The 19,163-nt window shown below is 37.6% G+C and overlaps 1 protein-coding gene across 1 annotated transcript in view; it reads left to right on the forward strand.

Annotated features, from left to right (window-relative positions):
* Window positions 1-4,998: 4,998 nt before the first annotated feature.
* Window positions 4,999-19,163, forward strand: part of LOC149806978 (uncharacterized) — a 252,067-nt gene continuing 237,902 nt past the window's right edge. The window contains exon 1 of the mRNA XM_089948028.1: window positions 4,999-5,125. The gene's annotated coding sequence lies outside the window, so the exon portion shown is untranslated. The remainder of the gene's footprint in view (window positions 5,126-19,163) is intronic.

Raw genomic sequence — 19,163 nt, forward strand, 5'->3', positions numbered from 1 at the left:
GTTGCACCGGCGAACGTTGTGGTCTTGACTGGAGCGGTTGTCCAATTGTCCTTAACATAATAGGTTTTGTTTGTTTTGTTTCTTTGTTTGTTGTGTTTTGATGTGTTGGTTTGTTTTGTTTGTTTGGTTGGTTTGTTTCGTTTGTTTGTTAGACTGTTTGTTTATACGGGATATACTTACACGCCCCATGGACGAAAATATTTATTTAGATTTAAGACGGGGAAGGCTAGGCTTGTCCCGTGCACGAACAATTTAATTTAGAATTAAGACGGGAGGCTATTTTTAGATTATTGTTACTATTTTTAGATAAGACGAATAATAATGATGACACTATTTTTGCTTCCACCATTAGCTTCTTTATCAAACTTTCAAACAAGCCAGTTCTATCCGTTTTATCATGGAGCACAGTCTTGGGATTCGCTTTAAACAGAAGCACTCGCTTTAGTCTTGTTACTCTGCATACATTCCAAGTAGCTCAATCCTACTTGCATTTGATCCTCAGCAATCTGTAACGCTTCTGCTACTAGTATTCTAGCTCTCGATCTGCCAACCAGCAATCCAGCAGTACCATTAATTCTCTGCACCATCAAAATGCCATGCCTGTGAGGATATTGAACATCTACGTCGGCAAGTTCCCGATATCCAAGATAAATAGCATAATGTAAGTTGCTATTCTCGCTCGCCACAGCCAACAGCGGTTTCTCTTTATTCTGGAGATGAATGCCCATACGTAACTCTATAGCGTTCATATCCACGAAGCTCTCCACTAAAGTAAAGCACCAGTTACGAGACTTGTTATTTTTCATCATGCTAAAATCTGCCATCTTTGTTGTCTAACAACATAAATGATAGAGAGCGTTTTTTGAGAAGCACTAATGGGAAAAAATATTGCAGGAAGATGAGAGGGTGTTGTGTTTCTATTTGGAAAGTTCAATACTATATAATTATATTAATGCTAATGAACCCTTTTTAGTTTTACAGACAGTTAAAATATCGATGCAGTTTTACCTTGATAGTGTTCTAATTATTCTACAGTGTCCTTGGCCAAACGTTACCCAAACATTTATATTCATGTACAGGAATAATCATAAAACCATGCTAATAAGATTTGCAAAGAATAAGTTCCATTAAAGATTTGGTGTTTTAAAAACTTAAAAAATCATTGCATAGTACGTTATTTTTGTATTCAGTGCTTTCGAAAAACAATCTACTCAATCCATATAAATAGGGGTCACCGTAACCAATCTCAGCTGATGATCAGTTATGAACTGGCGATTGCGCTTCCGGAGGGATGGTGGATGATGAGGCCTGGGAATTACATTCCGACCAGGCCATTTTTTTTCTTTTATCTGTTACCACTCCGTGATCTTAAATTATAAAAAACAGAAAAAGCATAACCAGCAAGTTTAGTAAAATTCTACAAATAATTGATTTTCTTAGAACAACAACTGAAAATTTAAAATGAACTTACAATATTGCGAATGAAATCCAAAATAATCTTGAAAGTACGATCACAAGTCAAAAAATATAGTGTTCCGAATGAATTCCAGTATCGAATGTGCTGATGTGCCAAAAGTCTTGACGTATGAAAATAATATAATCCAGAATGTATTTGAATTGATTCACAATAATCCCATAATAGTGTTTTAGTAAAAATGTAAATGAACACTTTCTAACACCAATGAATAATTTTCAAATAAATAAGTCCTCTCAGATAATATCTGAACACAACTAAAAGAATTCCACTAGACTGATGCTACATTCGGAATAAATTATTTTGTTGATCAGAAAGTTTTTTTAAAAACTAGGATTCAATGATATGACCAGGATGCGGGTAATTTTTCCCATCAAATTCATAAAGAAGATCCTTTTCTATAACCTTCTAATTACAAAAGGACATGTAAACACGATACTCTCTGACTATAATATCATTTTTTTCAGACTAGGGATGAGATGAAAGCTAATTATATATTTCTTTGCTTATCACTCATGTATTTAAATGTCTCCAAAAATGCAGATAACACTTGTTAAGGGACCTTTCGCAATCTTGTTTACGATGATCTGCACATTAGCAACGTCTGTTTGCACCAAAGGAGCGTAAAAAGTAAGTGCATTGCCAAATTGTAATATGATTAAAACCAAATGAAGGGGTTACTGTGATTTGTATTTCGATGGTAGATTTAGCTCTAATGCAACATTGTAAACATTAAAACCAGTTCATTCCGTTGTAATTTGCGGTACCTGGTCATCTGAAACTGCTGTTTGAAGATATCATTGTTAGCAGTTTACATGTAGCCCTTTATACCCTCTCCATCTTATTGAAGTACACACTACAGATAGTACCATTTCAAAATAGTAATATCCAAGTAATGACAATACAATATTAACAACATCTGTTGGTAACTAATATATACATACTCTGACCCTTTTGTTTTATCTCTGATAGATAGTGCAGGTCACATTCGTGTTTGTTGGACCACGTGCATCGCTATCAATTGTCCACAGTCCATGGATACAAATCTAAACATTTTCCATCTTCCAGCCATATGTCACATTCTAAAACAAACGCAAAATGACGAACAAGCCAGTTCAAGGAAATTATCATGGCTCGAGATTTTACATTATAATTTTCTGGACCAAAAAACGACTTTTGAAAAGCATCCTGCTGCAGAAATATGAAAATTTTCAATATCAAGACAACATATTCCAATCATTTTCAAACAACTGAAATGATGTCAAGCGTAATCAATGAAAAGTATTTGTAATAGCCAACTGATATCATCAGAAAGGTGAATTGCTAAGGCAAGTAGCAATAAAGAGCACTTACAAATTTATTTAATCATTAAGATAGAATACGGACATGCCAAGCATTTGTTAAGATTTTAATGTTTTGCCCGTCATAGTTTTTACAAGATTCTCTATTACTGGGAGTTTCTAATTATGCATCCTTTCATTTCTCCGCTTCTTCCGTCCGTCCAGTATTTTGCTGTTTAATGAAATACTTCAAAATGTTCACAGCCACTGCTGAGTGTGATCTTCTTGCTCGTTCTTGACCGATTTTGGCGTTTATATGCTGCGTCTGTTCTATTTACTTTCCATATCACGCTGATCATATCCAAAATATGTTGTCAAGCTCCCCATCATATTCACATGACTTTGGATTATTTTGAGTCTTGTTATTTTAATCCTTCACATTTCAGTAGACTACAGTTTAAATCTTTCGTCTGCCTGATACTTGATCAGCATGATGTCCCAGTGCTAGACATCACTATAAACTGCCACATTGCAGACATCGTAGCGATATGACTGAAAAATTGTTAAAGCTACGTTAAAAATCAAAATCACATCACATCACATCTTCCTACTTCCTACACTCCTGGATGAGAACAAATCTTGTTTCCTTACCCAAGATACTTCTGTCATTAGTGGACACGATGCTGTCATCTATTTTTGTCTCTATCTCAGTAGGCGCTGTCAATACAAAAATACAATACAAAATTGAACATCCAAAACATTGAACATGCAATGTATTTTCTTATCAATGTTAATATTTATTACTTTTATTAGTCTGTATGAAGTGTTGTGTCTAAGGAGACTTGAACAGACATTTCACTCCCCTAAACTTTAGTGCTTATATTTACAAAGGATGTCAATGGAATTGTGCCCTGGATTCAACACAATATAGGAATGCATGCTTTTGAGCTGGTGCTTTTGTACATGGTATCTGGGACAGACGTGTAGCTACTCGATGGAAGCTCGTATCGACAGATATAGACGAATCAACACTTTTTTTTAAAATTAATAATGGTAATATTATATTGTTTGACTTTTTACCGTATGTATTGGAACTGAATACACCATGAAGGACGCGTCTAGATTTTAAAGACAACATTTTTACACGCTAGCCTGTTCAATTAAATTAAAGAAACAAAACTGAAACCACTTTGACATGAAATATGAAATATGTCGAAGTATAGTTATCATGCGGCTGCATAACAGTCTAAACTGGTTAATCCATTCAATCGATCACTTTTAAGCATCAACAGTATTTTCCTTATTGTTACCTATCGAATTTTAAAAGATAATAATAATAATAATAATAATAATAATAATAATAATAATGATAATAGTAATAATAATAATAATGATAATAATAATAAACAAGATAATAATAATAATAATAATAATAATAATAATAATACCTTTTACTTCGCATGCATATTCAAGTGAGCCCTTTACCAAAAAGATGGGTTTTGTGAACTATTTCAGAATTTTAGAAGCCATGTTTACTGTCTCGCTGTGCTTCAACCATCGTCTCTTTAACTGGCATAGTAGGAATACATCAAGAACAATGTATCAAGTTAGTGTTATGCTCCAAATGTGTCGGACGTTTCTAACAGCGAACTGAGCTATCACATTTTTACATTCTTGAAAATTATGTACAGTCTGACTAAACTGCACAAGTCATGGCATTGTTTAACCTTTGAACTTTCAGTTCTCGTATTTCTTTGATAAATTAAAGAGTTTGATTACACTTGATGCAGGTCTTACATGTTTGTCTTAAAGATAACTGACGGTTGGTTTATTGTGGATTATATGGTGCACCAGCACTATAAGACTAAATAGTGCCACAAAAAGGTAATATGATAACTTGTATGCATCACCAGAGATCGATAAACAGGATAAACACGATTATATAATGGTGAATATATATGAAGGTTCGCGATCAACGGGATGCATGAGTGTTGTGTATAAAGGTAATTCGATAATGAAAGATAAATTATGGTGATTAGCAGTAAAAATGTTAGTCCGATAAATCAACACCACAAATCTGTGTTGATACTGATGGACTATGTTGTGGGTCTGATGTCACCTGTTGATTAAACTGTGCAATTTTGCTGCATGCAAATGATTTCGGAACAAACCCGCGTACACTTTAGACACTTATCGGTAATTGGTAACAGCCATATCAAGCGCGAAATTCGAAATGGCCACAAGGCAGATAGTTGTGCTAATCCAGGTGGATTTACAAGTCACCAAACAAATGATTTGCTCAGCAAATATAATCTACATGTCACCAAAAGAACCTCGGCCGACGGTAGCTGCACAGCCACGAGAACTACCGGTAAGAATAAAACATGTACATCGATGTGTGCAGCCAATTTGGATGCAGATAATTGCAGCTTTTAATGAATATGTGATATCAGCTCCTCAGCTGAAAATCAACATAATCACGGTTGAAGGGCAGATTTATCGGCCTATACAAATGAAAGCTATCGCTATTCAAAGAAAATCGGGTTGCAAACAAGCTATATTTATATAAAAGATGTTAACTTCCTTCTAGACGTTTAGAATAGAAGACACATTTACAGTATTAAAAAGTTCTTCCTTGTGTTAAACATTGTAGTAACGAACGCGTGTAGGTTGAAAATCGATTAACAACTACATTAGGAACATATTCGTTCTCGCAGCCAGGAAGTTAAATAGCACAGTAAACGTGGCTCCGATAAGACACTCCATTTCAAACAGTTAGTCATATACATGTACTGTTTAACAACGAGCTCATCTATGACGACTCCTGAAACCAAGTAATTCAGAAACGGCAGATTACATAGTTTTGGAAATCCCTGTTCTTGCCCAAACTGATGTTAACTTGAAGTTCTAAGTTCGTGGTACGAAATCGGTAAGTTGCGGTTTCAGTTTGTATCACTTATACGTCTAGACTGCGATCTACTAGGTAACACAGCTTGCATTCCCCCACCCACCGCTCTCTCTCTCTCTCTCTCTCTCTCTCTCTCTCTCTCTCTCACACACACACACACACACACACATATATCCGGGAGCCTCCGTATTTCACAGTGATTCGAATCCTGACAGTGCCCAGACTAGGCGGGGAATACCCTGTGCAGCGCTGTTTACTTCAATATATAATCTTTCATGTGCTTATATTCTGTTAATCTATGAATGAATGAACGAATGAGTCAATCAATCAATCAATCAAGTCATCCATCAGTCAGTCTGTCAAACAATGCATCAATCAATACTTTAATGAGCACTTCTATTGTCATGACAGGAAAACGAAAGTACGTCTGTCTGATCGTCCATCTTTGACATGGTTATGAGAAGATTTGTAGATATATCTTTCCAAAACGACACTCTTAAATAGGACTTACTGCATAAGTTAATATTGTAACATTTAGTGTCTTTTTCTGTCCAATTACATCTGTTGGAGCAAAATACCCAAGGGAATAGAAATTAAATATTTTTTCTTATTTATAATGTTTTAATAACAAAGGATAACATTTGCGTTGATATTAATAGGTTGTGGCAAAATGTTTCAGTTTTGTGGTAGAAGCCAATTTGTAATTTATTTCATGCTTATTATGTAGACGGTATTTTCCCGTCGCATTCAGTCTCATATGAAATACTAATATACCTCCTTAGGGATGTCAGGGATGAATGAGTCAATACACATCGCATGCTCTCTGTTACTCCACTGTTGATGGACGAGAACTAGTATCAGGGTACCAGTTGTACAAACCCAGGTGGGCGGAGCCTACGGCGTAGGCAGCATTGTATTCAGATATAAACAACACAACTAGCTGGTGCATTATGTAAGAGCTGTACTTTTCCTCAAGCCTAATAAAAAGTTGAGCCTCTTGCCAACATGTGAGATTATGTTAATTCATGTCTAGGTCATATTTTGTATTTTTGTATCATTTTTGTTTTATAAATGTGGTCAATATGACCGAAAATGTGTCTGTTGTGACCAGCTAACTCTTCCCCTATCTAGTTCCAGCAGAGTTATCTCTCTTAAATGCAACGGAGTACCAGGTTCTGAACTTATCAAATTGACAATCTAACATTGTTCTATATAACAGTGTGTGACACACATGCTGAGGTAGGAAATAAATACAGTTATTTCACCAAATACTAGCACTGAGGGCTATAGAAAAAGTAATTGCTACCGTGAGACTAACTGTTCAAAGGTCTAATATAAGGACAAGAACTGTTCACACTGTTAAGGAATGAACGAAAGATGTAGCTAAAGATGCACCCGTTAAATGTGTTTTCGATTGTTTTTAAATTCACAAAGATTACCAGAGTGTGACAAAATAGATGGAATAATCTTTATATGTATGTATGTATGTATGTATGTATCTCTCTCTCTCTCTCCATATATATATATATATATATATATATATATATATATATATATATATATATATATATATATATATATATATATATATCTGTGTGTGTGTGTGTGTAGAGGGAGAGAGACAGAGAGTAACCAGCAACCTTAGTGATATCACAATGGTAAGATTTGATACTTAGGATTTTCTTCTTCAAAATGATAAAATCAGTCAAGAATCAGAAAACTTCCTTTTCAAATATATTCAGATAGTTCTTTGTTTCTGTTAGGTAATGATTTCCTAATCGGTTCGTCAATTTGTTTCTAAATCGCTTAAAAGGCTCGATCATAATACAGTGACTACAACCGTAGACAAAATTTTGTTTCATATAGATGACCTCTTAATGCAGTCCTGGTGTCTTACAGGAAAAGATAACGTACACGACTAATTGAATGCTTTGGGAATAGCGAATACTTTGTGCCAAACGAGTCTCAATCAAATCTAATTTTATACATTCATGGAATGAAATGTGTAGCATGTTTTCAGTAATGCTCTTTATCACTCAAAGATAGTGTAATCTATCCTAACTTTTCATATCTCAGTCAGTTTGTCTCAGCCCGGATGTTCAGTCCTGGTGTTGCAAAAAGAACTTCACTCATAATGCAGCCTATGGTCTCTCCAGTTCTGATAAACCATCATACAAAACTGAGAGAGAGAGAGAGAGAGAGAGAGAGAGAGAGAGAGAGAGAGAGAGAGAGAGCGTTTTGGTAGAACTTCAGATACACGGGCAATTCACATCATTGACTACAAAAATCCAAACACTCACAAGTACTACCGCAATGCCTGCAACAACCTGAAATGTATTATGTCAGACCTGCGTTCTTCAAACTTTCTCAAGCACTCACAACCAGTTGAATCAGGCAGTCTAATGCAATTGCAGATGAAAACTCTTACACGTGCCAATAATAGTGGTTCTTAGCAGCAGGGAAGTTGAACAGACCAGTGTGAACAGCCAAAATAAACCTTCTTACGAGAACTTTCTCCGTAGAAGCCTCAGAATTCAAAAATAACGCCTTCTACGAGAGCTAATTTTCATGCATTTCAGACCGGGTGCATCGGGTGGTCGCGCCGGTGTGTTAGCAAATAATAGCATCCAAGACAGGAAAAATAAAAATCAGGGAATAATTTTTTGTGTTGTCATTAGGGGGCTGCATTTTCATGAATAAATTTGATCAAGACCAATTCGATACCGACTTCGTGGATCGTGAAGATTTATCGTGATGAACCCGTGCGGCGTTGCCTGAGCGCGGCTGAACAAATTTTTAAACTTATTTATATCCATGTCACCATTGCACCAAGTCTGATGAATATTTCTCAGCGTGTGCGTGTCCACGCCATTGAACACCGATAAAATATTGCAATTGTCCCTAATCACCTTTGGAATCTGCGTATATCTCTGTGTTACGTAAATAACATCGGTGTTCTTGTGTCTGCCACGCGAGAATATCCTAGCCGGGTTGGTCTGCTTGTCCAGCATAACGTCATCGAATACAACAAGATTATTAACATCGCCGTCCAAATTCTCCACGGATGGAGCTTCGTTGATGTCTGTGATGAATTCGATTGTGCCTTCGTCGGTATTGTCGCTGAATTCTTTTAACACCTGGTAACAACGTTGATCGTCAACGGATGGTGCAACCAAATATAATTTGTCCCATTTCAGCCATCGCATGATCAAATTTAATAATAATTGTGTCTTACCAGATCCTGACGGGCCGATGATTATCATTCTGATCGAATTCGGTAATACCGCGTGATGTTTCACCTGCTCGCGTCGTTTCGTGGCTGAAAAATCAATTACATTCATGTTACTAAAATACATGGATCTATATTGTGTTAAGCGTCGCACACACACAGCTACGATAAATCCAACCGAAATCGTTACACGCAATAACAGAAACGCAATTGCAGGAGAATGCGAAGTTTGTAAGACACGCAAGTTCAGATTTGTAAAAAAAAAACTAGAACCGGAGGAGATATCGCAGCCTCCTTGACAAATCTACCTGGGACCCCCTGGGCGAAATATCCGGGAGAGAAGCATCTGCCAGGGTATAATTACTGCGGACCTGGAACGAGGCTCGATATCAGACTCGACGATAATGACCAACCATTTCAGGGTGAAAATCCAGTAAACGCCATTGATGGAGCTTGTTACTACCACGATCTCGCATACCGCAGCGGAGATTTACAACAAAGGCATCTCGCTGATATCAGGCTAATTCACGCATTAGACGCGATTCCTAATAAAATTTCAAAGAGAAATTAGCAACCTGGCTGGTAAAAGGCGCGATGAAAGGTAAATTAGTACTCGGCGCTGGTAAATAATATGGAGCAGATATATTATTCTCCGCGAGGATTCTGGCGAGGAAAATCAGCGATCGCCAAACTTGCCAAGGCCGCTAAAGTAAAACAATCCGTCGCTGAATCGTGGCTATCAAAACAGGCAATTTGGCAAATATATCTTCCTCCTCCTAAAAAAATACCGTACGCGAGTTTCACCGTCAGTGTTCCTAATGAAGTCCATCAAGCGGATCTAATGTTTCTTCCTCACGATACCGTCAACGGCGTCACATACAAATACGTCCTGACAGTCGTTGATATCGCTAGCAGGTATAAAGAAGCGGAGCCATTATCGAATAAAACAGCAACGGAGATCGCTAAGGCGTTTAGCGAAATTTATTCACGATCCCCGTTGACATGGCCGAATCTTCTCCAGGTTGATCCAGGTCGAGAATTTCTTGGCGCGGTTACTTCACTGATGAAAAAGAATAATGTTAAAATCCGTCGCGGTATTGTAGGTGTTCATCACAATCAAGCTATCGTCGAAAGATTCAATAAAACGCTTGCAGAACGATTATTCGGATACCAGTACGCGCGCGAGTTTATTCAAGATAATAGATCTCACGATTGGGTATCAAGATTGCCTCAGGTAATTAACGCGCTGAATAATGAGACGACTCGAACAATATCAATGAAACCCGCAATTGCAATTACAAAATCGAATATACCCCTAAAGCGAGATTCTACAATTCAGCCTGTACTAGGTAGTGTCACAGTCAGATATTTATATAAAGAAGGCGAGGCTGAGGGAGGCAGAAAAAGAGCGACCGACCCAACCTGGAGTGTTACAACACACAAAATATCCGCCGTGACAAGATCGTCAGGAAGACCAGCGATTTATATCCTAGATTCGTTAGCGCCACAACGCGGATTTACCAAAGAAGAATTACAAATAGTCCCCGAAGATACTCAACTACCGTCAGCGTCATTGAGATAATTTACTCGAATTCGTCCTAGTTGAGATAATTTTCTTACTCTCGACACGGCTAAATACACTAGATTTGACCAAGAAATTCTATCATCGACGATCCAAACTTGACCATCTACGGTCAATCCTTGCGACGAGTGTATCGTTGTTGTGTATCCTAGTTTCCACGGTGATTTTTCTGTATTTATCGCGTCATTAACAAGATTAATATCAACAAAGATAATATCATTCAAGACCAAGTTTTTTTCTTTTCCGCATGGCAAAGTAATATTAATATTTTGTCGTCGAGTATTAGCGGGTCTGTAGCATAACGGTACCTGCAGCGTTGGAAATTTCTCGCAATGCAGCTTGAATAACATTTCCTGAATAATATCACGAATAATTTTTCTACTAGCAACGATCAGATGATCGGGACGCCACAAATTTAGAAAATCGCTCATCGGAGTTTCGTCGATTATTTTCCTCATGACGTCACACTGAATCTTATTCGGTTGTAATCGAATTAATTTTTTGAATTCGGTCAACAAAATATCTGTCGATCTATAATCAGCGTCGATTTCCTCGTAATAATCAACGAAGTTTCTGAGCCATTCGTGAGGCGATTCGCCATCGATAGGATTAGGTTGGCCGTGATCCCCGCACATTATCACAGCGGTATTTTTTCCTTCCAGCCAAGCTAATATCGATTTTAGTATATCTAAATTTACTGTGCAAATTTCATCGAATATTATAATCTTGTTGATATATTTGTTTCCCATGCGAGCCGAGTCCCATGATCCGCCGCTGTATTTGAAATAACTGTGATACGTGCAAGAACCAACGCCACGCTGCTTTATTTCTCGCGCTAATCTGTGAGTCGGAGTCAACACAATCATGTCAGAATTTGCAAATAAGTTTATCGCTCGCGTTGTTTTACCGCTACCACCAGGCCCATTTAGGTAAACGAATTTGCTGCGTGAAATTGGGTCAAATGCAGATGCGATTTGGAAAAATCTTCAAATTTACTTTGATGAAATTCATCGCAATCTTCGACATCGGCGTCTTCACAAAAATCTAGGATATCTTCATTTTTTATCCTCCAAGTTCCCCAGGAGCTACCATCGGTGATTAAATTTTTCAGCCTACATTGATATTTTGTATCGATATAAAACGAATCCGTCGCGACTCTTACCGCGATATCAGAAAATTTGTTTATCATCGACAGCAAATTTATACTAACATAAGCGAGCATCGACGATCGTAAATGCGTATATTGTGCTGATTCTCCGTCAAGATAGCTAATCACGGTACCTAACTTTGCTCCATCAATGATAATATTCTCTCTATTGCAAAATATTCCTCGTGATACCGTATCGGCGATTATAAAATCCATCTCGGCGTCGTTGATAAATATTCTAGCGTGCCGGTGTTTATGATCAACGGATCCACCTTGAGTAAATTTACCAATTATTTTTCTTCCTATATCTTTCGCGTTGTCACAGTCCGTCGGTAGCCACACATCGGTCTGTTTTCTGTAGGATATAATCGCCTCACTCACCGTCAACGACACTAACATCGACGAATCTAGCATATATCTCAATAACACTGTAGGAACCCAACGGCGTTGAGATAAATGCCTACCGAACCAAATATAGCAAATTTTATGTAAATTTTCAGCAAACTCGAACGACGTAACACAAGCGAATCCGGTCATGATAAAATCAGGTAACGGTCCGTTAATTGCTACTCTTGTCATCTCGCTGGTAGGATGGCCGAATTTAGCAAAATAATCTGCACAATCGCCATATCCAAGAAAACTTCCAGGATAACACGCGCTCATGTCAACGGAGATCATGTCTTCGAAATCGTACTTGGTATTCCACAATCCGCCATGGCCGTATTCGATACAACTAAGTTGAATATCAGCGAGAAATTCGTTCCTCGTAGGCTTCCACGAGTTCTTCTCTCTAGCAGCGTGAGCAGCAACAGACGGAATTGTAAAGCAATTCGTTAGTAACTGATCGGGATTCGACGAATATTTCACAGCGAGATTTTTCATCGACTCGTGTAATATTTCGTCCCTGTAAATATCACCGCATGGTAGAATAAATTGATCGTATTTTTCTTCACTCGAAAATAACCATATCGATATTGGATCAGATGCGCTTAATTTTTTGATAAATCTGAACATAGCATCGGAATTATTATTCTCCGCATCTACAGGATAAAATTTGACAATACGATCTCGTGGAAATATCATTACCGACTGTGACCACGCATGTGAATTGTGATCGACAATCTCGATTGGTGCTCCTCGGGATCTATACGGCGACGAGTATAATATTTCTCCCGATAACGTTTTCACTGTAATTGGAAATTTAAGTTTTTTACTCAACGCAGCTACATCATCCACTGATGCACCATCAGCAACGGTCCTTGCCCACGCGTTAATTTTATCTAGCCTTAATTGTGTTAAACCAGATCCACGTCGGGCGTTTTTCATGTGCTCGATAACACGCTCGGCCACGCAATTTATCATTGGCGATTCTTTCATCGCAGGTAGGTCTTTTACGTCCGGATTGTTATTCAGCCGATAAATTCCATAAACAACTGCGCTGGCTGGATATGCCCTAGCATAATAAGGGCCATCGATTCCCAGTAATAATCCATGCTTAGAGTTTTTATCGAGAACAACGTTTTTCTTACCACCACGCACAGGATCTCGCTTATCGCGAATAATCCAAGTATCATCAGGCATTTGTGCGATAAATTTTATTCCAAAGATAAATCGCTCTTCGGAGTGCTCGGTCTTTATATGTTCGATTATTTTCTTAGCTCGCTCCAGATTCATCGTAGCATCAACAGAATTCGTTTTCCAAGTCGACCAAGTGTGAATCGTTCCATCGTCGAAGAACTCTTTCTTGGCTCGATCAACCTCAGGTATAATATATTCTGCCTCATCAAGATCAAATGCATCCATCGATTATATTTTAGACAAATGTTTAAATTATAATGAATCAATGCAAGTGGATACTAATCGGCTCAACAAAATTCTGTGACAAATCCTGCAGAGGTGATTATTGCGGCGCTCATATACATGCGATTCGGCGTGGCAGTAAAGGACCGCAACGATGTTTAGTTTGCCAAGTTGGCACGCGAGGAAAAACTCGATTGTGTCTGGCCTGCGGAGGAAAGAATTATCGAGAATTGCGGCGATATTACGAAAAAAGATCCTCGTCGGTGATAACATGCGAAGAAGATTATATTAATCGATTTAAGGCAAATAACGATTTAGACATATAATTATTATATATGAATCCAAAATCAGCGATTCCAGAAACAACAATGACATGCGAGTTTAAATCTCACCCAACGATCACTGGATACGAAGCGTCGTCTGATGGTGTCGTTAGGCATATCAAAACGAAAAATCAAGTCGGTAATGTTAATAGATCTGGATATCTCAAATTTACCGTCGGTAATGATAAAAAACGAAGATGTACGACTTATTTCTGTCACAGGTTCGTATACGAGTGTTTTCACGGACCAATAAAAATCGGTCTTGTTATCGACCACATTGACGGAAATAAACTTAACAACAAACTATCCAATCTTCGCGCGGTAACTCAAAGTGTAAATTGTAAATTTAATGGCGGATATCGATCAGCTAAGGCGGTAAAATCATTAAATCGAGAAACAAATGAAGAAATTGTATTCACGTCGATGAACGCCGCCGCAAGGTATTTTGGTATTAATCAAGCCTCGGTGCTACGTGCGGCAGAAAAAATTCAAAATGCAACATTTTCATATAAACTTGGCGAGTGGATCGAGTTTTATTATATTCCGATAATATCTGACTCGGAAAGTGAAATCGAAGATTTCTAAAATTAAATTAAATATTTAAAATTTATATAATGGACGAGGAGAATATAAATAACATCATCGAGGCCATCAAGAATTTGAAGAAAAAAAAAATAAATTTATCTTCGGATTTGGACGCAGGTAAAATCCGGTCCGAATTTGAGACGATTGTCCAAGGAAAACTCGAATATAGGTACACGCTACCGTCAGAATACAAGTTTATAAAGAAAATCCAGATTGCCATGTACCAATCGCTTGCGACTGTCAGCGATGATCAAATCGAGGATTTCGTTAAATTATCGACGCTGGTAGAAAAAGTTAGATCGAGTTTATCAGACGAGTACGAGTCAAGAAAAATTACTAGCTCGCGCGTCAGGCAGCTAAAAATGCTGGTCGATGAAAGTAGAATTAGCGTCAAAGATTCTGAAGATTCTTAAGATTCTTAAGATTTTATCACAAAAAAAACAAAATTTCAAGAATCTTAAGAATCTTCGATTCTAATTCTAATTTTTATTATTTTTTTTTATTCATTTTACTGAAATTGTGCAATTTTCTTGTTTCTGACTACCATTTACCCCATCAAATTTACTAAATTATATAATTTACTCAATTTGACGGGTATTTACCCCAGCAGATTTACGAAATTATATAAATTACACAATTTGTTGGGTATTTACCCCATCAAAAACATAAAATAACACAAATTTCTTAATTTCAAGAATCTCCGATTCTAAATTTTATTATTTTTTTTTTATTATTTACTAAATTAATTTATTTACTGAAATTGTACAATTTTCTTAATTTTGACGGGTATTTACCCCAACAAAAACATAAAATTACACAAATTATTCAATTTGACGGGTATTTACCCCAACAGATTTACGAAATTATATAAATTACTCAATTTGACGGGTATTTACCCCATCAAAATTAAGAAATTTACTAATTTTGAAAAATTTCCTGGTTTTTATTTATTTCTTTGGCGGACAGTAAAAATCTTCGATTTTCACGATCTCACCAGCAAGTTGATACTTAGTGTTTCCCCGCGTATATCAAGCAAATTTCCATTCTGGTCCGTCAGTTTGAAATTTATCTTCGATAATAATCGATTGTGACATCGCAGATAAAACGGATTTACTGGCTCTTTTATTATCAAAAAACCCGGAGATGCGCTAGGTGAAAACGAATATAAGATAAATCCCTGCTGCACCTGTTCTGACACAGACGCATCTGTGTAGTAGCTACCTTCAACGACATCCGCGTGAAGATAAATCGCAATAACCTCCGTTATATTGACGATACCCGGCGAGATATGCCGTCCCCCTTCCGTTTGATCATTATTGTGTTTGAGAATCGATTCTGATTGTATTTTTTTAGTCCACGCGGCATGTAATTTCGGAAATAAATCATCGATGGTATCAGTGACGGATTTTCTCATTTCATCAACATCATAATCAGGAAATTTGAAATTTGGTAACGTTTCTTCGGTTAATCCAAATACTCTCATGAATTTTTGTTTTTCTCCTGAATTTCTGATCAACTCGAATTTGCTAATAGGAAGAACATAAGCAATTGATATATCGTCGATTATCGCCCGAATGAACATACCGTGATAATATTCAACATCATTCGCGAGTTGATTTAAAATCTTCACACGTCCGATAATTTCGCTACATGAGCCTGATTTATTTAAGATACATTCATGAAAGGATTCCCGCAATAAATTTAATTGTAATTTATGTTCTTGAATAAATTCGTCGAGGGTTCTTCTTATCAAGATACCGTCTACGGGGGTTATTATCCCGCTAATATTGGTAGCGTCGAAGATTTTCACACCGGGGGGAATTTTAGGAAGAGACAACCACGAGAGAATTCTTTCGTCCCTGAAAGTAAAAGCGAACATCACCAAGTTAAATTTGTGGTTGTTCATGAGGTTGATGGCATTGTGTATCAGAGGCTTGTGTTTGATATTTCCGTACCATCCTTCGTCGGTGATAAAATCTGATTTTTTTGGTTCCGGTTGCTCTGGAGGAGCTTCTTCGTGCCAACCTGGAATAATAAAATCAGATTTTTCTGGTTTTGCCAGAGGTGCGATTTCGGGCCAACCTAGCACTGTCCTAATCGACGACTGGTAAATATCGACGATATACGGCGATTTTACTTCGATTATCGACGACAACGTTGGTTCGTGTGTTAATATTTTTATTCCTGGCTTAGCATCGCCGGTTATATTTGATACCCTACTGGTAAATTCCTTATCTAGTTGCTCAATTTCGTAACTGCCTGTTGGTATGCCAACGACGATCCAATCGGGAGTTTCATCGGGACGGTTTTTATTGGCAAAAACAAGCGAATTATTCGATGATAATCTACCGAATGATTTCGATCTAACATTGGGCCAGCTGTTATAGACGCGTAACTGTGACAGCGCAATTTCCTTGACGATAATTGGTACTGGGAAATCGATACTAAATTCTGGCCTAGTTGAGCTTGCCGATATCAGCGTTGTTATCAGCGGTGTTGTGTTTGTCACGATTTGGGCTAGTTCCGACATTATTGATATTCATTTGTTCAATCTCAGAATAGATATTTACCATCACAGAAAATTCTAGATCGGATATAACTCCGTCGTTGAGACTCTCAGAAAGTAGCGACGATAATTTCGAATACGCCTCGTTGACCTGGGATAATTTACTGTTGTATAGAGACAATTTCTCATTCGTGCATGATGATATTTTTTTTGCGATAATATTAAGAACACCAGCGATTGTTGTTGTCGACGAGATTATTATCGTTGCTGCGATCGGCGCGATTGTTGTTACCGCGGATAAGATTATACCTGCGCCGGCGACTATTGCGCTTACCGCGTACACAGCAACATCGATGGCAACTAATCTGCGCTGATATTTTTTTATTTTTGTTTGATATTCGTCGAGGAGCTTTTTTAGCGAATCCTGCCATGAACGCGCCTGATTGTATCGGTAGTCCGATGCGGTCATTATATTAACCATATGTAGTCATATCAACAATTGCAGTCGCTTCGGATTTACCAACTACAGTCCATATCGATAAATATTCGAAAATTGCAAAATATACAACTGGTTCTGTGACCGTTCTATCTGGTGGCGATAGCGTAAATGTTTCCGTGGCATTTTCATCTACAGAAATAATAAAAAATCCGGGATAATATTCGTAAATTTTATGGGCACCTGCTGTCACACTGAAATTTATCTTCGAGATAAGATATACTCGATATACGCCCTGAATTGGCGAAGTAAAGCTAAATGTGTTATTCTCGGGTGTCCAGGTAAGATTCTGTGTCCTCAACACAAATGTTAAATTACAGGGGAGATTTTTTGTTACCACCTGATCTGGCACGTAAAAACGCGCCAATTTTGGAAGATTTAGTGGTGATATTTTTTCTTTAATGTCGTCAATATCTGAATCTACGTAGATAAGTCTCGTTAACGCTTCTTTGGCTCTTTTAATTGCGTCGAGAATATTTTCTTCCAATCTTCGAATTTCTGCGCCATATAATATTATATCGACCTTTTCACTTGTGATTTGACGTACCACGTTAATTTCATCGTTAATTTTGGCAATATCCTCATTGATTTTTTTTGTTTTCTCGCTGAGATCGTCGTGTGATGTTTTATCGCTTTTCTGGCCCATCACGATATTTATTTCGGTAATATCAACGAGAATATTAGTAATATCCTCGTTGATTTTTCTTACTCTTTCGTTGAGATCATCGTGCGATGCTTGATCGACTTTTTTCTTTGCTAGTTCGTTTGCGGTGGTGGAGATATTATCGACGGATGTTTTTATATCCTCGTCAATTTTTTACTAAGTTTACCTAAGGTATCGTCGAGTTTTTTAAGGTCGTTATTTAGCCTGTTAAGTCTTTTTGTCATTCTGTCCTGAAGATCGTCGTGTAATGCTTTATCAGCCTTTAGAAGCAACGTTGCTGATAACTCGTTGTCCTTTTTTTCCACATCCGCGATATTAGCCTTCAGGGGGAACTCCGCGATAATATCGGTAATATCAGCTATAGATTTCAACACCAATTCTGATTGACGAGTAAATTGATTGATATGATCGTTATATTCGTCTCGCTTGATTATATCGGTTATTTTCACGTTGCTTGTTTGTAATCTTCCTTCGCTATTTTGAAAAATAGCAACTTCGCCAGGATCTACTTCTGACAGCGACAGAAGATTATTAATATCATCCCTAATGGCGAATTTTGATAGATCGACGTCAGTCACTTCTGCTCCCTTCTTCCTGTAGAGAGATCTACCGTAAATGTCAACCATGATATTTATCTACGGCATATTCAAATACGATTCTATGATACGGACCGGATGATTTTGAAATTGCATCAAGGACATTAATTGATTCAGGACCGCATATCGGTGGATCCATTAACGTCTGCGTCGGAAGTGTCGAATACCAAATTGGAATATTTAACTTTGACACGTAATTGATAAATTCTTTTGGTGGAGCTAGTCCGTACGAGTCAAAGTAAACAATTTCGCGAGGATTAATCGCGTAGGCGACCCAATGTGTGCCAGGGCCAGTATTTGAATCGAGATTTATTATTCCTGTTTCGGTGGAATTTGGTTTTTCTGGTAGTTGATCCCGCATAAATACGCCTCTGAAAAATTTTATTTTTTTATTTTTTGCTTCGTTGAATAAATCTAAATTTGAATAGGGCGTGCTAATCTTAGGCCGGATCCGTACGGGGGTCGTCTTAGGTAAAGGCCGCTTCCCTTTTTTTTACCATATCGCCCTCCCATTACGCTTTTTGCTAGTTTGTCGCCTGCGGCTCCGGCCGCACCTAATCCTATCGCTTTTGC

The sequence above is a fragment of the Sinohyriopsis cumingii genome, chromosome 1, assembly GCF_028554795.1.
Source record: "Sinohyriopsis cumingii isolate HCF-2022 chromosome 1, ASM2855479v2, whole genome shotgun sequence".
NCBI lineage: Eukaryota > Metazoa > Mollusca > Bivalvia > Unionida > Unionidae > Sinohyriopsis > Sinohyriopsis cumingii.